This window comes from Ranitomeya variabilis, chromosome 4 (genome assembly GCF_051348905.1).
Source record: "Ranitomeya variabilis isolate aRanVar5 chromosome 4, aRanVar5.hap1, whole genome shotgun sequence".
NCBI classification, from domain to species: Eukaryota; Metazoa; Chordata; class Amphibia; order Anura; family Dendrobatidae; genus Ranitomeya; species Ranitomeya variabilis.
Window position 1 is genome coordinate 615,148,405 of NC_135235.1, and position 19,235 is coordinate 615,167,639.

Here is a 19,235-nt window from a genome sequence, read left to right on the forward strand (position 1 = left end):
GGGTTGTCACGGTGGCTGGACCCGGTCCGTGGCCCTGTCCGTCAATGGGGGACGTCCGGTGCAATAAGTGGTGTTGTAACGGTGCAGTTGTGGGGTGCAGGTCGCGGTAAATAACGAGGACACCAGGTTGCAGTCTCTTTACCTCTTTACTGAAGATGTTAGAGACCTCAGTCCAGAGCGCTGTTAACTGGGTTTTCAGAGACCGGCCGGTCCAACGACACATCAGGAGTTCTCCTTACAGGTGGGAATCAGTATCTACCTTCTAGTGCTGGGTGTTGTAGTCCTTCCCTGCTGAGCTCCCGGGATAGTCCTCACAACTGTTTCTTTTCTGTCTCTACTGTTCTGTCTCCGTCCCCCAGATGATATGGTAGGACGCACCCGTATGACGGGGTAGGCCTGGAGTTCTTCCGGGACCCTAGAGTCGCCCCTCTCCCACAACTGCCTCCGTTGTCTGCTTAGGTGTTAAGTGAGACAGCCAACCTGTAATTAGCTGTCCTGCCGTGGTTTGCAACGTACTTAAAGTCTCTTACTTGCTCGGCGTTCCGGCCACCGACTGTTTGCGCCTCAGAAGGATGTTGCCTCGGTCTAACAGCAGGACCCCTTCTGGTATTTCTCCTTTTCTGTATTCCCGTTGTTTACTGGTTAGTTCTGCTCTGAGGAGTCTGCCAGGATCCCCATCCCTGACAGGTCCTCTCACTAGCTCTTCCCAGTTACTTCTCCCTGTCTTCCTGTCCAACCCCCAGTTTTACCATAGTGTGAGGAGTGGCCTACTAGATAGGACCACCCCCCCTGGTGGCCGGAGTGTGAAGTGTAGTGAAGTGTTACCTGGTCAGAGAAACTCCTTTAGTGCAATCAGACGTACCATAGCTCCCCATAGTGGCGGAGCCACAGTACTGCAACAACCAGGACTCTGGGGTGCTGCACTTGCCTTGAAGAATTGGGCATGTCGACGTCTAAAAGAAGCTGTCAGCTTAGGATATGTTCACAGAGTTTTTTTCTGTTGATCTCCTTCAAAATCCACATGAACTAACTCTGTGTACACACAAAGCAGTTTTTGAAACTATTTTTTGCTTGTGAACTTTTTTTTTGTTGTCAGTTGACTTCAAGATGAAGTTTGGGGCAAGTTCCTGGATGAAATATGTGATTTCTTTTTTTCTCTGCAGGAAGTTTCAAAATCTTGTTGGGGAAAAAAAACATAAATTCACGATATGAGCTATAGGGTTGAGGAAAAGGACCCCGTTCTAGTGGCCATGTTGGTAGTCCTCCTGGCATCCACAGCGTCCCTTCTGATTAGTAGGTCCAGTGCTATGCCATAATGGCCTACTAATCAGAATTATGCAGTTTTTCACATAGATTATGGAGTAGAACAGATTAGTGAGCAAAACCTAAGAGGAAGAAAAAAAATGCGCCATAACCATTAAGGCCAGGGTCACACTTGGGAGTGCAATGCGAGAAACTTGCGCATCAATACCAGGCACTGCCGCCAGCACTTGGGACCGGAGTATGCGGCTGCATGTATTTCTATGCAGCCGCACTCGGGACCGGAGTACCAGCGGCAGTGCCAGGTATTGATGCAAGTTTCTCGCATCAAACTCGCAAGTGTGACCCCGGCCTAACTGTCAAATACTGATGAGCGAACGTGATCAGTTAAGGTGTTATCCCGGATGCTCGGGTGCTAACTGAGTGTCTTCGGCGTGATCGAAAAATATGTTCGAGTCCCCGTGGCTGCATGGCTCACCGCTCTTCGACAGACGCAACACATCTATCTACATGTCTATTTGTTAGCCAATACCTGCATGTTTTATGGCTGTCGAAGAGCGGTGAGACATGCAGCTATGGGGACTCGAACACAGTTAGTGCCCGAGCATGTGGGATAACACCTTATCGGAGCACACTCACTCATCACTACTGTCAAACTCAACAACAAAAGCTGCTGTGAAAAAACTTTTAATAAGCTGAGGATTGAAGAAAAATGTGAACTGAATGAATAAATACAATGTAAAAAAAACTCAGTGGTGAGAGAAATATTACACTTCTGGGGTTTTTATCTCCTGGATGTATAAAAAGTATCCATTCCCTGACAGCAGAGACCTTGACAAGAAATAAATGTACAAAAGTTGCCGAAACTTCCTATTATTAGATGTTTTTATCGTACCTTATAGAAAACTCCTTTAATCAGGTGCAGTTTTATGACAATTTCAATCTTTTTTACTGAAAAAATGTATAAAAATCGGGTAAATAAAATAAGAAGACGGGCCAAAGTCACCCACAACAACCACAAAGTTGCGGCCTTTATCAGCCTCCGGGAGAAACAAAAGTGTTAATCTCGCCGGGCAGATTAGATGGCGATGGTTCAGCCAATTGTTTAGCCGGCAGCCATCTCGGCCGTCTCTGCTATACTAGAGCACTCATTTGGCAGTCCGACATGCCAGACCGATATTTCCCCCAATAAATTATGTCCGGGACCCCGTACACATTATTATTAATTATGGTGTTATTCTTTGCAGCGGGTTTTATGAATCTTTGCCAGCATCTCGTATAATTGAATTTTTTTTTTACATTTGCGCAAAAATATACTTATCTTTATTAAACTGTGTATAAACCAGTCACGGATGAGTGCAGGCACTTGGCAGGTTATTGCTTAGACTTTTATAGGGGATCTCAGCTCTTAACGGTTTGGACATGATCTTAGATAGGATTCCCATATATTTCTCGTACGTGTTCTATCCGTGATCATACGTCCCCATTATAGTCAATGGGCCTGTTCACATAACCATGTAAAAATAAACGCAGAAGTCCTTTTTGGATCAGAGTCATGGAGACGGACAACACAATGATGCCTTCTGTGTGCGGTCAGTGATTTTTCATGGACCCATAAACTTGTGTGGTAATTTTTGATCCATGACTCAGATCAAAAAACAAACAAGTCTCCGTTATCCACATAAAAACCCACAGACATGTGAACAGCTCCATAGATTGTAATAGATACCTGTTATATTTGTGAAAAACATGGATAGAACCCGAAAAAAGAGATGTCGGAATGAGGCCTAAAAATGGACACAAGGACCAAAAATATATGGAATTTGGATCCATTACACGGATGCAAAATGGTCAGTCTTTTCTCGCCTTCCAAAAAAAAAGGACTTTTTGTCTTTTATGCATAGCATAGTGAGCGGCTTACCAGAGGGCGTTTTTTTCACACGGGTTTCGAAATGGAAACACCTGAAAAATGCATCGTGGGCACATACTGTACCTGTATCAAGGACTATTCAACATTCACATACACTATGTTCCAAATTATTATGCAAATTACATTTTTATCAGATTTTCCTAAATGGTCAGTGCAAATGACAGTCAGTCTAATAAAAGTCATCACCCGTTAGATTATACATTGAATTTTATTGAAGAAACCTCCCAATGATAACAGTATAATCTCCAAAATGAATAAAAACTCAAAATGCACTGTTCCAAATTATTATGCACAGTAGAATTTCTAAACATTTGATATGTTTTAAAGAACTGAAAATGCTCATTTGTGGAATTTGCACCATTAGGAGGTCACATTCACTGAACAAAAAAGCTATTTAACGGCAAAACATCCCAACAGGCCAAGTTACATGTTAACATAGGACCCTTCTTTGATGTCACCTTCACAATTCTTGCATCCATTGAACTTGTGAGTTTTTGGAGAGTTTCTGCTTGTATTTCTTTGCATGAAGTTAGAATTGCCTCCCAGAGCTGCTGTTTGGATGTGAACTGCATCCCACCCTCATAGATCTTTTGCTTGATGATCCTCTAAAGGTTCTCTATAGGGTTGAGGTCAGGGGAAGATGGTGGCCACACCATGAGTTTATCTCCTTTTATGCCCATAGCAGCCAATGACTCAGAGGTATTCTTTGCAGCATGAGATGGGGCATTGTCAGCATGAAGATGATTTTGCTCCTGAAGGCACGTTTCTGCTTTTTAGACCATAGAAGAAAGTTGTCAGTCAGAAACTCTATATACTTTGCAGAGGTCATTTTCACACCTTCAGGGACTTTAAAGGGCCCTACCAGCTGTTTCCCCATGATTCCGGCCCAAAACATGACTCCTCCACCTCCTCGCTGACGTTGCAGCCTTGTTGGGACATGGTGGCCATCCACCAACCATCCACTACTCCATCCATCTGGACCATCCAGGGTTGCTCAACACTTATCAGTAAACAAGACTGTTTGGAAATTAGTCTTCATGTATGTGTGGGCCCAATACAATCATTTCTGCTTGTGAACACTGTTTAAGGGTGGCCGAATAGTAGGATTATGCACCACAGCAAGCCTTTGAAGGAGCCTACACCTTGAGGTTCGAGGGACTCCAGAGGCACCAGCAGCTTCAAATATCTGTTTGCTGCTTTGTAATGGCTTTTTAGCAGTTGCTCTCTTAATCCGATGAACTTGCCTGGCAGAAATCTTCCTCATTATGCCTTTATCAGCACAAACACATCTGTGCTCAGATACAGCCACAAATCTCTTAACAGTACGATGATCACGCTTATGTTTTTGGAAAATTTCTAATGTTTTCATCCCTTCACTAAGGCATTGCACTATTTGATGCTTTTCAGCAGCAGAGAGATCCTTTTTCTTTCCCATGTTACTTGAAAACTGTGACCTGCTTAATAATGTGGAACATCATTTTTAAGTAGTTTTCCTTTAATTAGAATCACCTGGAAAACCAATTATCACATGTGTTTAAGATTGATTTCAGTGATCCATTCAGCCCTGAGACACAATACCATCCATGAGTTTATTTGAAAAACAAAACAATTAAATCTTTATGACACTTAAATCCAATTTGCATAATAATTTGGAACACAGTGTATAAGTAGGAGATGGCATAAATGAGCACCAACCCTGGGGTTCCTCTTAAAAGGCGCCCCCTAAACCCTGCCTGACAATTCTCTGTGGTCGCTGTTTCTGTAGAATCCAATAGACTATGGAAGTTAGTTGATCAGCACTTGAGTTTTTCCATAATTTTCTTAGATCACAATGGAGGGTGCTACAAAGAATTTGCAATCAGGGTGTCACTCTCTCAATTCGTGACAGACCTAGATATGGTCCCAGGTGTAGCCCTTGGCATGGTCAGGTTCTGGTCAAATTTGCTCCTCTTTCTAGGCTGGAAGAAGATCGCTTCATAGAACAGACCACAAAATATGGTCTGTTAGGTACCGGTGGTATCTTTCATATATTGGTTCCAGCACTGTATCATGGTGTCCAATATAACCACAAGTCAGGCCCAGGTATAATACAAATCCTATGGGTCTTGAGGGCAATTTTGCTAAGATTCCATCTCCTTTTTGTTAAGAGGTTATCCAAGACTACTAATTTTTTACTACGGCCCAAGAACTAACAGGCTGGTAGTTTCTAACTGCTTGTCTGATTTGCCCACCATCAATCTCTACCATCATAGAGCATTCATAGACCACTCATCCCGGCAACTGGGCAGTTCTGGTGAGGTCATGTTGACAGAGCAGCAGCTTCTCTTCCGCTCTGTTGACAGGGTGTCACTGCCAACATCATGCTGATTGACTGCCGGCTCACCATTGCCAAACTGCGGGGAGCTGACTGTCAAGCAATATAAAGTCAGCAGTCACCCCCCATACACAGAGCAGCCCGGAAGAGGAAGAACATCGGAATGACCGTCAGTGACCTCTCTGAGCTGGCTCCGGGTAGAGCAGGTTGTTGCCTCTGTCAAAACGTTCACTTTTAGACCCATAGTAAAAAAAAAGTCATGGATAACCCATTTAATGCCTTTACCCATTACATATTTTCCTACTGCCTCTTGATATGATTCCGCAGCTTTAATTGTCATTGGTTGATGGCATATAGCACCAAATAGTAGGTTAATGTTCCACCTTGGATTAAAGCTGATGGCAGAGTGTCCTGCTACTGGGATCCTCAGTGATCATCTCTGTCATCTGGGGCTGCAAGCGTTAAATTTCTCTGCAGCGCCACCATAGGATAAATGATGTACTTCTGGGTGGTTACTGAAATCAATAGGCTGTCGACGTAATGCATGGACACGTGGAGTCCTGAAGAGCAGGACAAACCTGAATTGAAGATAGACTGCCTATAATTCAGAATTTCTTAAAACCCCTTTTAACAATTTTCAATGCAAAATTTAGAGCTGAATCCACACTTACGGCTCCAGATGTTGCTGAGATTTTACTATAAATGAACAGTAAAGCTTAAGATATGAGAATTGGCTTAATATTTGGGAGGATAGCTTGGGATGCAGAATTCGGGTGAATACAAAAATAGGGATTTGGTGCATCCCTGACGAGGGGAAGTTATTTTGCTTTTGAATTCTCTGAGAAGCCGTGTGGTTATCTAATGCTGGCTCTTTTTTTTGTTTTTGTTGGGGGGGTGATGTAAGCCGGCTATTAAAGCACTATGCTGAAGAGCGCTCCCAGCTTTGCTCCACTCTACAATGAGGTCAGGCAAAGCTGTGCACACTCTGCGAGCCGCGGGTTCGCATTGGCTGATCCAGCGTGAGAAATCTCTGCACGCCATCCCTGGGTTGTCCAGGATGCAATGCTGTCATTTGAGAAATTTGCATGATAATGAGTACGGATTGGCATTTATGTAGAGTGATGCTAATAGGAGGATAAAAAAAACAAGTCTGAAGGAGGGGAGAGGGAACAGACAACTACTGTAAATAACACTTATTATCGACATGATACAAATCTAAAATTGTATTTCTCTATCGTGGACGTATAACCTGGGGCTGCTCATAAGATTGGATAAAGTGTTGCAGGATGTGACCATCAAATAAACTTGATTGTGAGACCAAAACAGAACCCAGCCACTGGTCTGACATCATTCGCCTCGGACAGCATGCAAATTAATTGTTGTTGTGGGCCGGGGTTCATCTGCATATAATACAGAGCTAATGAACGTTTGCGGAATATAAATTATTTGGAACTTCCTAACAAAAAATAAATGAACCCTGCATCATACAGATCTAATTTGGTGCATATTTTCTATAGCTTTACACCTCCCATTGCTTGGTGTACAGCGGGTATACGGCAGGTCTTGTGGGGTGTTCCCGGTATTCGTCAGGTCTTGTGGGGTGTTCCCGGTATATGGCAGGTCTTGTGGGGTGTTCCCGGTATACAGCAGATGTTGTTGGGTGTCCCCGGTATACAGCATTTGTTGTGGTGATTTTCCGATATACGGCAGGTGTTGTGGGGTGTTCCCGGTATATGGCAGGTGTTGTTGGGTGTCCCCGGTATACGGCAGGTGTTGTGGGGTGTTCCCATTATACAGTGGGTCTTGTGGAGTGTTCCCGGTATATGGTGGGTCTTATGGAGTGTCCCCGTATACAGCGGTTCTTGTGGGGTGTTCCCGGTATGCGGCAGATGTTGTGGGGTGTTCCCAGTATATGGCAGGTGTTGTTGGCTGTCCCCGGTATACGGCAGGTGTTGTGGGGTGTTCCTGTATACAGCAGGTTTTGTGGGGAGTTCCCGGTATACCGTGGGTCTCATGGAGTGTTCCCGGTATATGGTGGGTCTTATGGAGTGTCCCCGTATACAGCGGTTCTTGTGGGGTGTTCCCGGTATGCGGCAGGTCTTGTTGGGTGTTCCCGGTATACCGTGGGTCTCGTGGAGTGTTCCCAGTATGCGGCAGGTCTTGTGGGGTGTTTCAATATGCAGCGGATCTTGTGAAGTGTTCCCAGTATATGGCAGGTTTTGTGGGGAGTTCCTGGTACACATCTTGTGTATCGGGAGTGTTCCGATATACAACAGGAATTATGGGATAATCCAGGTATATGCCAGGTCTTGTGGGATTTTCTGATATATGATGGGTCTTATGCTATGTTCACAATATACAGTGGTAAGTACTTACCAAAAGTTGTCCAAGGAAGGAAAAAAGGGTAACCAGCAGCTTCTTGTCTCGCACAGCTGTGGTGCTGAATGATGATGCCCATGTTCAGAAGACAATTACCCCTAGGTAATTGCCCGACAGTCCACAGGCACAATCCAGCTGATAATACTGATGTAAAATACTGCCCAAATACTTAACGTGTGAACGTGGCCTTAAGGTTCTTCCTCTTAACCTATTGGAGTTACTGGCTCTATTGTTAATGTCTTGGGAGATGATTGATCAAAGTTTTTACACCAGAATATTATTATAATATATTGAGTAAAACACATTGAAAAGCTGCAAAAGTTTTGAGCAGCGCATAGTTGAGCAAAGATTTTGCAAGTTCCTTGGCCCTTAGGCTAACTTAACAACAACCGTCCAACAGTTCGGGCGCATACCTTCTCCTTCATCTGCACAAAACTTTAATTAGGCGGTCCTCTAGGTCAGAACTGCAGATAAATGTCCATGTTCAGAAGACAATTACCCCTAGGTAATTGCCCGACAGTCCACAGGCACAATCCAGTTCGTTCATGGGTCCCCGTGACCCTGGTCTCACCAACTTGGAGAACCTGACACAACATGTCCAAGTTCTTTGTACTCACAGGCTCTTTGGCAAACACAGTTCCAGTTCCAGTAGTTCTGGAGCACAGTCGATACAGTAAGGTTCGCACACGGACAGCTTGGGGCCCCTGTGCAGGAAATGTGTCTGGGCCCCCCTCCTTTTAGGGCGACAAAGCTATATATATATATATATATATATATATATATATATATATATATATATAGCGTCACACACACATACATGTATATATTACAGTCTCCTTTTTTATGTATATTGCCGTTCTTTATTATACAGTGCCCTCTTTTGTTATGTACAGTACCGTCCCTTACATATAGGATTTTATAGAGCCCTGCTTTTTATTACATACTGTCCTGTCTTGTTAGTTGTATAATGCAATGATGGCTGATGGAGCATGGGAAAGCTTCTTCTCTAAAGGAGAAGCTGATGGATTGGTAGTCTGGTAACCGGCTCCTCCATCAGTAGTCATTTTATATCTAACAAGATAGGGGACTTTGTAATAAAAGAGGGCGCTGTGAATAACAAAAATAACAAGAATACAATATGTAAGAGACAGCACTGTACATAACAGCAGAGGAAGCTATATAATAAGGGATGGCACAATATATAACTAGAGAGGATGGTATGTAATAAGGGACGGTGTTATACATAACAAAAAAGGAAACTATGTAACTAAGGATGGTGTTATACATAATAAGTGAGTACACTATATACTAAGGAACTGTGCTATACATAAGTGAGTACACTATACAGGTCCTTCTCAAAAAATTAGCATATAGTGTTAAATTTCATTATTTACCATAATGTAATGATTACAATTAAACTTTCATATATTATAGATTCATTATCCACCAACTGAAATTTGTCAGGTCTTTTATTGTTTTAATACTGATGATTTTGGCCTACAACTCCTGATAACCCAAAAAACCTGTCTCAATAAATTAGCATATTTCAACCGTCCAATCAAATAAAAGTGTTTTTTAATAACAAACAAAAAAAACATCAAATAATAATGTTCAGTTATGCACTCAATACTTGGTCGGGAATCCTTTGGCAGAAATGACTGCTTCAATGCGGCGTGGCATGGAGGCAATCAGCCTGTGACACTGCTGAGATGTTATGGAGGCCCAGGATGCTTCAATAGCGGCCTTAAGCTCATCCAGAGTGTTGGGTCTTGCGTCTCTCAACTTTCTCTTCACAATATCCCACAGATTCTCTATGGGGTTCAGGTCAGGAGAGTTGGCAGGCCAATTGAGCACAGTAATACCATGGTCAGTAAACCATTTACCAGTGGTTTTGGCACTGTGAGCAGGTGCCAGGAAGCATGAAGTGCTCCAAAATCTCCTGATAGCTAGCTGCATTGACCCTGCCCTTGATGAAACACAGTGGACCAACACCAGCAGCTGACATGGCACCCCACACCATCACTGACTGGGTACTTGACACTGGACTTCAGGCATTTTGGCATTTCCTTCTCCCCAGTCTTCCTCCAGACTCTGGCACCTTGATTTCCGAATGACATGCAAAATTTGCTTTCATCAGAAAAAGTACTTGGGACCACTTAGCAACAGTCCAGTGCTGCTTCTCTGTAGCCCAGGTCAGGCGCTTCTGCCGCTGTTTATGGTTCAAAAGTGGCTTTACCTGGGGAATGCGGCACCTGTAGCCCATTTCCTGCACACGCCTGTGCACGGTGGCTCTGGATGTTTCCACACCAGACTCAGTCCACTGCTTCCTCAGGTTCCCCAAGGTCTGGAATCGGTCCTTCTCCACAATCTTCCTCAGGGTCCGGTCACCTCTTCTCATTGTACAGCGTTTTCTGCCACATTGTTTCCTTCCAACAGACTTACCATTGAGGTGCCTTGATACAGCACTCTGGGAACAGCCTATTTGTTGAGAAATTTCTTTCTGGGTCTTACCCTCTTGCTTGAGGGTGTCAATGATGGCCTTCTTGACATCTGTCAGGTCGCTAGTCTTACCCATGATGGGGGTTTTGAGTAATGAACCAGGCAGGGAGTTTTTAAAAGCCTCAGGTATCTTTTGCATGTGTTTAGAGTTAATTAGTTGATTCAGAAGATTAGGGTAATAGGTCGTTTAGAGAACCTTTTCTTGATATGCTAATTTATTGAGACAGGTTTTTTGGGTTATCAGGAGTTGTAGGCCAAAATCATCAGTATTAAAACAATAAAAGACCTGACAAATTTCAGTTGGTGGATAATGAATCTATAATATATGAAAGTTTAATTGTAATCATTACATTATGGTAAATAATGAAATTTAACACTATATGCTAATTTTTTGAGAAGGACCTGTATGTTAAGGGACTGTGCTATACATAATAAGTGAGTAAACTTTATATTAAGGGGACTGTGTTAGACATAATCGATAAGAACATCTTCCTTCACCTTCCCCTGTTCCTAAACCCATTTTAAATCCCCTTCCTCCCATCCCAATCCCCCACACCCCTCATTGTCCTTCTCCCCAACATCCCATTATTGCCCTCTTCATCACCTCCATCATTGCTTTCTCCCCACCAAACCAATATTGCCCATTCCACCACCTCCATCATTGCCTCCTCCCCATCATCCTCATCATTGTCCTTTCCACCGCCATCATCGTCTTCTCCCCCACCACCCCATCATAACCCATTCCACAACCTCCATCATTTCCTCCTCCCCACCACCCCCATCATTGCCCTTTCCAACACCATCATCATTTTCTTTTCCTCCACCACCCCATCATTACCCATTCCACCACCTCCATCATTTTCTCCTCCCCACCACCCCATCATTGCCCTTTCCACCACCATCATCATCTTTTCCACCACCACCACATGATTACCCATTCCACCACCTCCATCATTGCCTCATCCCCATCATTGTCCTTTCCATTGCCATCATCATTGTCTTCTCCCCGATCATTACCCATTCCACGACCTCCATCATTTCCTCCTCCCCCACCATTCCCATCATTGCACTTTCCACCACCACCATCATTGACTTTTCCCACACCACCCCCATCATTGCCCATTACACCACCTCCATCATTCCCTCCTCCCCACCACCCCCATTATTGCCCACTCACCACCTCCATCATTTCCTCCTCCCCCACCACCCCCATTATTGCCCTTTCCACCACCCCATCATTACTTTCTCCCCCAACACCCCTATTATTGCCCTTTCCGTCAACCCAATCATTGCCTTCTGCTCCATCACCCCATCATTGCCCTCTCTGTCAACCCAATCATTGCCTTTTGCCCCATCACTCCCATCATTGATCTCTCTGTCAACCCAATCATCACCTTCTGCCCCATCACCCCATCATTGCTCTCTTTATCAACCCAATCATTTCCTTCTGCCCCATCACCCCATCATTGCCCTCTCTTCCACCTACTCACACACAGACACACACAGCACCATTCACATCTCTGCATACACACACACCCTCCTCACCTCACCTCTGTGAATGGTATCCTGAAGCCACCCCATTGCCAGCAGCTTCTTGTCTCGCACAGCTGCGGTGCTGAATGATGATGCCATTCAGCCACTGCTGTGTGAGATAGGAAGCGCGGGCAGGAAGCAGGACGGATCTATTCCCTGCCGTTTTCTCTTACAGGCAGCGGAGCTGCAGGGATTGCTTCTTATCCCCCGCATATGAGGGCATTCTGGCCAGGGGCCCCCTGGAGCCTTGGGGCCGGATAAACTGGACAGATTGCCCACATTATTAGCCGTCCTGCAGGGCCACTCCAGAGCCTCTGGGCCCCGGTGAAGCCGCATTGGTTGAACCGGCGGTATGTCCGCCCATGCATACAGTCCCTCATTTGTCTTTCACACAATTCTGTAGCAATGCAGACTTCCTTCCTCCTTCGTGCAACCTGTCTCCTGTTCTGCCACACGTTCCTTCTTGACTACCCCCAAGCCCGTTGTCTCCATCAGCCTTAGGGATTCGTTGTCCACTCTGACAGTGCATCTGCACCCCCATGTAAACTCCGACATTGTGATGTCGGAAGACCAGGCCCGCTCCATGGCACTTGGTCCAAACCCTAAGCTCCAGACGCTGTTGGAATGTCCAACTGAGATCTCCATTTGGCCGCCCACTGCCCTGAACAGTTGGGCCCTGCTGCCCCTAGAAACCCACCGCACCTGAACCTGAACTCTCCTCCACACTTCACTGGCTAACACTCTCACCAGTAAGTGCCCCCTTTTTATCAACTCTAGTGCCCACCCACTGGACTAATCCTTACCTTAGCCATTTCCTATCTACATGCTAACCTGTTCTATTTCCTATGCTGTCCTAAGCCTATCCTCATGCTATATTCACATTATGCTCTAACACTTTATATAGAGTACATTACCATAATTCATCATATTACATTAGACACACATTACTTCACATATAAAAATGCACAGCGGTATTCACATAGTGCATCTCTTGTCTTCAAGGGCAGGAGCAGGGAACATATCCCAAAGGTTCAGGATTCAGCAGATCATGGCTTATCAGTGTACATCACTATAAACCCTGGCAGGAGACATCCCCATAAAGTGTTAGTTTATTCGCCAAGTCCACTCCTTTTGCTTGTTTTTGCTTTTCTTGACTTGTTCTGGCACTTTCTTCTGAGATATACTCTTCCGTGAACTGTGACCCCACTACATGCCTTTCCACTTACAAGTGCAGTCAGGTAGAGTGCACGGGCCTCAGCTATAACAGGTGAACCAGGTGACTCCGAGGTCTGTCTCTGGGTGGGGAGAGGAAGCTGTCACTCTTGTGCTTGCTTCATTGGGTTTCGAGAAACACCTCCTGCATTCCGTAAGGACCACACCAGGAAAAGGCAGCGAACCTGAGATCTCAGCATTACATTCTTACCTGCTCTAAAGCCGGACTCGGAATACAGTACTTAAAATGCAATCCCATACCAGAAAGCAGCTGTGTCGGACTGTAGACTGCTGTCGTCGATATTCTGCAAATATCCGGATGGCTGAAAGGACTCAAACTAGATTGTGTCCTCGGAAATGGGCAATTATCTGAAAGCTGGGACTGAATTTTTACTAGTAGAAATTGTATTGTGTTTTTATTGTACCTGAAGAAGGATATATACTGTATCTGAAACGCGTTGTATCTCCTCTTATCAAATAATAAAAAAGAAAAAATTAAAGATATCATCTTTGGATGTGACTCCTGGGAAGCGCTGCCGTCCATGGGCTGGATGTGTTCGTTTTGTTTTAGATTGTGTCCTTGGAAATGAGCAATTGTCTGAAAGCTGCGGGAGATGCCAAGACTGAACCTGCACAAATATTCTAACCCAAGCCATAATATCCAAGGTTGTATTGTGTACCCAGTAATCTGGAACCGCACTTCTTTATACACAACGCAAAACATTTCAGACTTTTACGATACGTGCACATAGAGTTTTTTCAGACTGTCCGCCCCCCAAAAAACAGCTAAAAAATTGCTAAAAAAATAATAAAAAATACTCATTAATTTGTGCCATGAAACCACTTTTCTGATCGTAGGTTCAGTGTTTTGATCGGTCTCTTTTTTTGGCGCAGGTGACTAGTTTTAAGCGGCTTCTAATGGAGCTAGGCACTGTCCAATCAAAAGGCTGCAAGAATAAAAAAAAAACTTTCTTGAAAAATTTTTTTCTTGAACTCTTCGGAAAACAAAAACTTCCATAAAAACGTCAAAGTAGTTTTCACTATTTCATGTTTGGCTGCCTCAAAGATACTCCTTGTGCACATGGCCTCAGAGGCACGGCGCCACGCCAATCCCTCTTAAGTCTATGTTCCCACAATGAGCTTTTGGTTAATTTTTTGATGCTGCAGATTTACTGCACATACAAAGATATGTTCATATGCAAAAAATGTTGTGCTTTTTTTTTGTAGCCAAAACCTCCTCTTGGCAGGAAGAATGCTGCGTTCAAAAACAGCAGTTTTTCAGTGTATTTTCATGGTGTTTTCGTTGGTGATTTGCAGCGGCATTTTTTAAAATGCTTTTAACCGTTCTAGCAAAATGGATGTGATTTCATGAAAACTCAGGGCCACCGCACGTTTCATGATGTTGTGGAACTGTGCTTACTTTTCCATACAGACTTCTGTGGGAAAAAAAAGAAAAGATGCATGTAAAAAGAAAGCAATTGTGTTTCTAAATGTGAAAGCCAAGAATTTCTGTAGAAAAAAATGCATTAAAAAATTATTCATATCTGCACTATGAGAGATCCATGACCAGATCAGGGTCCAGCTGTACTCGGAGCCCACCCTTAGCTTAAGAAGCATGTAGCATGCTTAGCCAGATTGTCATGGGTTCCTTAGTTGGCTGTGGCATCTGCTCAGATTTACCTGGTGTGCCTACTAATCTCGCATATTAAAAAAATCTGTCAGCAAAGCCCCACACCCCAAAAAACATATTTACCTGCAGCCATGGTGGTAATTTGCAAGCAAACCCCCTCTTACACATGTCTGATAAGAAGTGAGGCTGCATGGAGAAAATGGTGTTGTATTCTCCCTGCAGCCGCTCGCTTACACTGGGGGTATGGTCACAGCAGTCAGTGAAGGGGCTGCAATCATTCCCCCTTCACACGCTTCAGAGCAGGATGCAAGTCATGGAGCAGAGTAGAGTGATTACAGCGCTGTCTGCTTACAGCCCTGTTGTAGGCCCCATGACTCGAAGCAAGCGGCTGCAGGGAGAATATAACTTCATTTTCTCCCTGTAGCCGCGCCTGCTATTAGTCTTCCACATACAGATTAGTACTGCAGTTGCATATAAATACTGTTTAGTTTTTCTGACAGGTTTCCTTTATGGTGGTATATTTCCTGTTGTTACAACGGTATTATTCAGCTTACAGATCAGTTCTTGTTTGTGCGATCTAAAAATAAATTGAGAAATTGTGAAGAATACTGAGCGGATTCTGAGCCGGGTGTGGTAGTGCCGTCTGACAAGTTAAGAGTTACTATGTTTTTATTTATGTTAGGAGCATTAAAGGGGATATCCAAGTTTGTGATGAGTCTGCAGTCATTCTATGTGACTGCAGACTTCTGAATTCTCAGAGTGCGCACTGCACACTGTCAGGATTCTCTCATGCTGGAGATTTACATTCATGTGGTCACATGCCGACTAGACATGTGTGGCCTCACTTAATGAAAATAAACTGAGTGATACTGGACACGTCTAGTCGTAATGTGTCCAGAAGCATACAAGTCACATACTTGTGCTTATTTTACTGTCCACTCTTGCCCCCAGCAAGGGAGAATCCTAAAAGTGTGCAGTGTGGGTGCTGTGAGAATTCAGAAGCCTGCAGCCACCTATGTTGACTGCAGACTTTCGTCACTTTTTGCCCTTTAATTATTAAATAAAGCCCTGCAGCCAATCCTAACAGCGTGTAATATCCTCACTGTCAGGATTCAGCTCTTCTTGCAGGTTTCAGCCACTTCACTCTTATAGCTTCTCTTCCTGCTTCTTTCAGTTTTTCACTGAACATTGAGAGAATTAGGAAGAGAGGCTCATCGGTACATGACTAAGTAAGTATGCAAATTGCAATCCTCCTGCACACTTTCCGCTATCCGAGCAGTGACTGTTCCAGAGCTGCTGATTGGCTGAGCAGAATCACGTGGTACAGCCCCTGCCTCCTCAGAGGCGGGTTATGCCTTCAACCCCTGCCTAGAGGGAGGTGCTTATGGACTGATACTGTGCAACCAATCAGATGACAGGGCTTATTCACCAATCTCAGAGTGGTATATAAAAGCAGTCACCCAGTGCTGTTGCTGTGGGCAACTCCTCCACTTTTCTTCTGCTCTATTGTGAACACAACACACAGAACAAGATTCGATTTGTCAAAACTATTTTACAATGACTGTAATGCCAATAGCAGCCAATCACTGAGCAGCTTTCATTGTACTAGGTGTATAAAGGAAATGAAACCTGAACTGTGATTGGTCGCTATGGGCTATAAAGGCAGTGTTATTTTTCAGAACTGTACCATTACCATGGCCACTGAGAGCGCCAGATTGTGGACTATCAACTATTTTAAAAACGTCCCGGCGGTGAGCGAATAGCTGCGCGTGTTTTCATACCTTTTTGTTAAGCTCTTTGATCCACCAGTGCAAAATGAAAGAGAAGACAGAAATGTGATAAATGAATCAGGGCCAAAGTTTACCCCTCCCCCTATTGTTGGCGCACCCTGTGTAATAAATTGGCACCACAATTTTGTCCCTCGTTAGACCATGGCCCTTTCCAATAAATTTGCAAGGACCGCTTAGTCCACAATAAAAACAAAATCGGAAATGATAACCGTCCCATAGACAATACTAGGTATGAGTTCTAGCCGTGAAAAACATGATAGCACTCGTACACTAAAAATGAACATCTGAATGAGCCTTGACCGCGTATAGCCAATAAAGGATCCTTTCCGTAAGAAATCCTCCACCCCAACTACCTTGCTCCCTTTTTTAACCATTCCGTTTAAAAACACTTAATAAATCCACACGAACACATTAAATCTCTTTTGGATAATTTGGCCACAGCGGCCATTTTATTAACAAACAAATACATGAACAATAACATGTAAACATTGTAAATGTAAAAAACCCCGAGGGGAGGGTTCTTGGAGCTAAGAAAAAATCTGGCTCATAATAGGCAGAAAGCCTACCACAGAATTTAACCAAAAACCCGTATTTACCCTCAGCCGTAACCACCAGCTCGAGGGCACCATGTAATCCATTTTGGGCAAACCAACCACAAAGCTCCCGAGGTAAACACCCCGTCCAGAGCCCGTAACAAAAGCCAGATCAACCCTATAAGCATCATCACCAACTCCAAGAACCCCACCCCCCGCCACACACGAACAGCCCTGACCACCTCAGGCTCGTGAGTGCCCCACCACCGCCAAAGCTCTTTCTACACCTTCCTGTAGACCAAGCGCCCATAAATCCATACCTATCTCGTTGAGATGCACTCCATCATCGCGCCAGAAATTCCCGACCCCGGCCTCCAGCTCAAAGTGTCTAACGGCAATACCCCCGTTCCGCGACACAAAACTCGCCACCGACCTATTCAATTTCACCCTGGCCCTGTTAATCCCTTTATGGGAACGTGCCTCCCTCCACTTCCGGCGTGGCACAATGTCCGACCACACCATCAGTAAACCAGGAAAAGAAACCCACAGTCTCAACAAATCGAAACGGATGTTCCGAATCAGTTCTCTCACTGGTTTTGCCCCCAAGTCGTTACCTCCCAGGTGAACCACCAAGATGTCCGGGGGGCGATCCAACCGAGCGGCGCGGGAGAATTCCGACAAAAGGCTATGCCACAACATACCACGGCGACCCATCCAACGAATGACAACTGCCTCCCGACCAAAACCCAGTTGCCTACCATTTGACCTAGCATCAGCCCGGAGGGCACCCCAGTAGACGAAAGAGTGTCCAACAATCCAAGCCAAGGAGGGGGGCCGACCTGGAAAACATAGCCACAATTAACACAAAACCAAAACACCCCCCCAGCTTCGCCGATTCAATGATGCACATAAGACAGGTAAAGATTAGAACTCCATCTGCCTATTTTCTTAATCACCTCCGGCCCCAGGCCCAAACTATCGGCCTCGGACGCGGCCCCAATCCGAAAAGAGTGCGAACCGAAATTTTCGGGGTTAACACCCAGATATTCCAAGCTCCTCTTCAAAATAGCTACAATCTGGAAACGTGACAGAAAATCCCCTCCTTGGTGTTGTAACAAAGGACCAGACCTGACCAGGCACAAACTCCAATATGCTTCCAAACAGAGTTGCGGGCACATCCCGCTACCATCCACCCTTCCTAACACTACTTTCTTTCCCCTGCCCAGCTGCTCCGTCTTTGATCGCCTTATCCAGAAAGCGATACCACCATCCCAAAAAACCATATCTTCCGCCAAAAGACCACCTGACCTGCCCCTGCTCGGGGAAACCAATTCCCCCAAACGCAAGGCACCAAAAAACGCTAAAGAAAAGGCCAAACGAAACAGTACCACCTCAAACTGAGAAGAACAAATGAAAACCAAGGCCTCGCCTAACCGCTGCAACATGCCAAAAGAAATGGGCCTACGCTTATCAAAAGTTACATTACCCTTACGAAAACCCTTCAACGCCTGCCGTATTACAAAGTCTTTCGTAACGTCCCTTAACCCTTGCAGCTGAAAACCGAAAACCAAACCTGCAATAAACTTATTCAACCTGGACACAGACCAACCCCATTCCACCACCTTACCTATCAGGGCCAATAATGCCATTGTCCTATCGCCATCAGATTCAGTTGGGCTACATTGAGCCAACCAACCTTCCCACATAGCCCAGGATGCCGTGTAATCTAACCAAGTCCTATTTGACACTGAAGCTTGAATCAGTCGGCCTCCCCTTCCGTAACAACCTGCCACAGATGCAAAGGACATGCCGCTCCTGTCGCCTCCGAATCTGGAGCCAATTCCCGGAAACGGTCCCACTGCAAACGAGACAAAGCGTCAGCTAATTTGTTTTGAACTCCCGGAACGTGCACCGCCGAAATCCATGCATTCAACTCCAAGCATTTCAACACCAATTCCCTGACCAGCCTGATTACTGGGGGGGAAGAAGAAGATAAGCTGTTAATCACAGACACCACACTTGAGTTATCGCAATGAAAACGGATGCACCGGTCCCTAAAATTGTCGCCCCAAATAAACACCAACACCACAATTGGGAACAGTTCCAACAACGTCAAATTCTTGGTAAGCCCCTTCTTTTTCCAATCCTCAGGCCA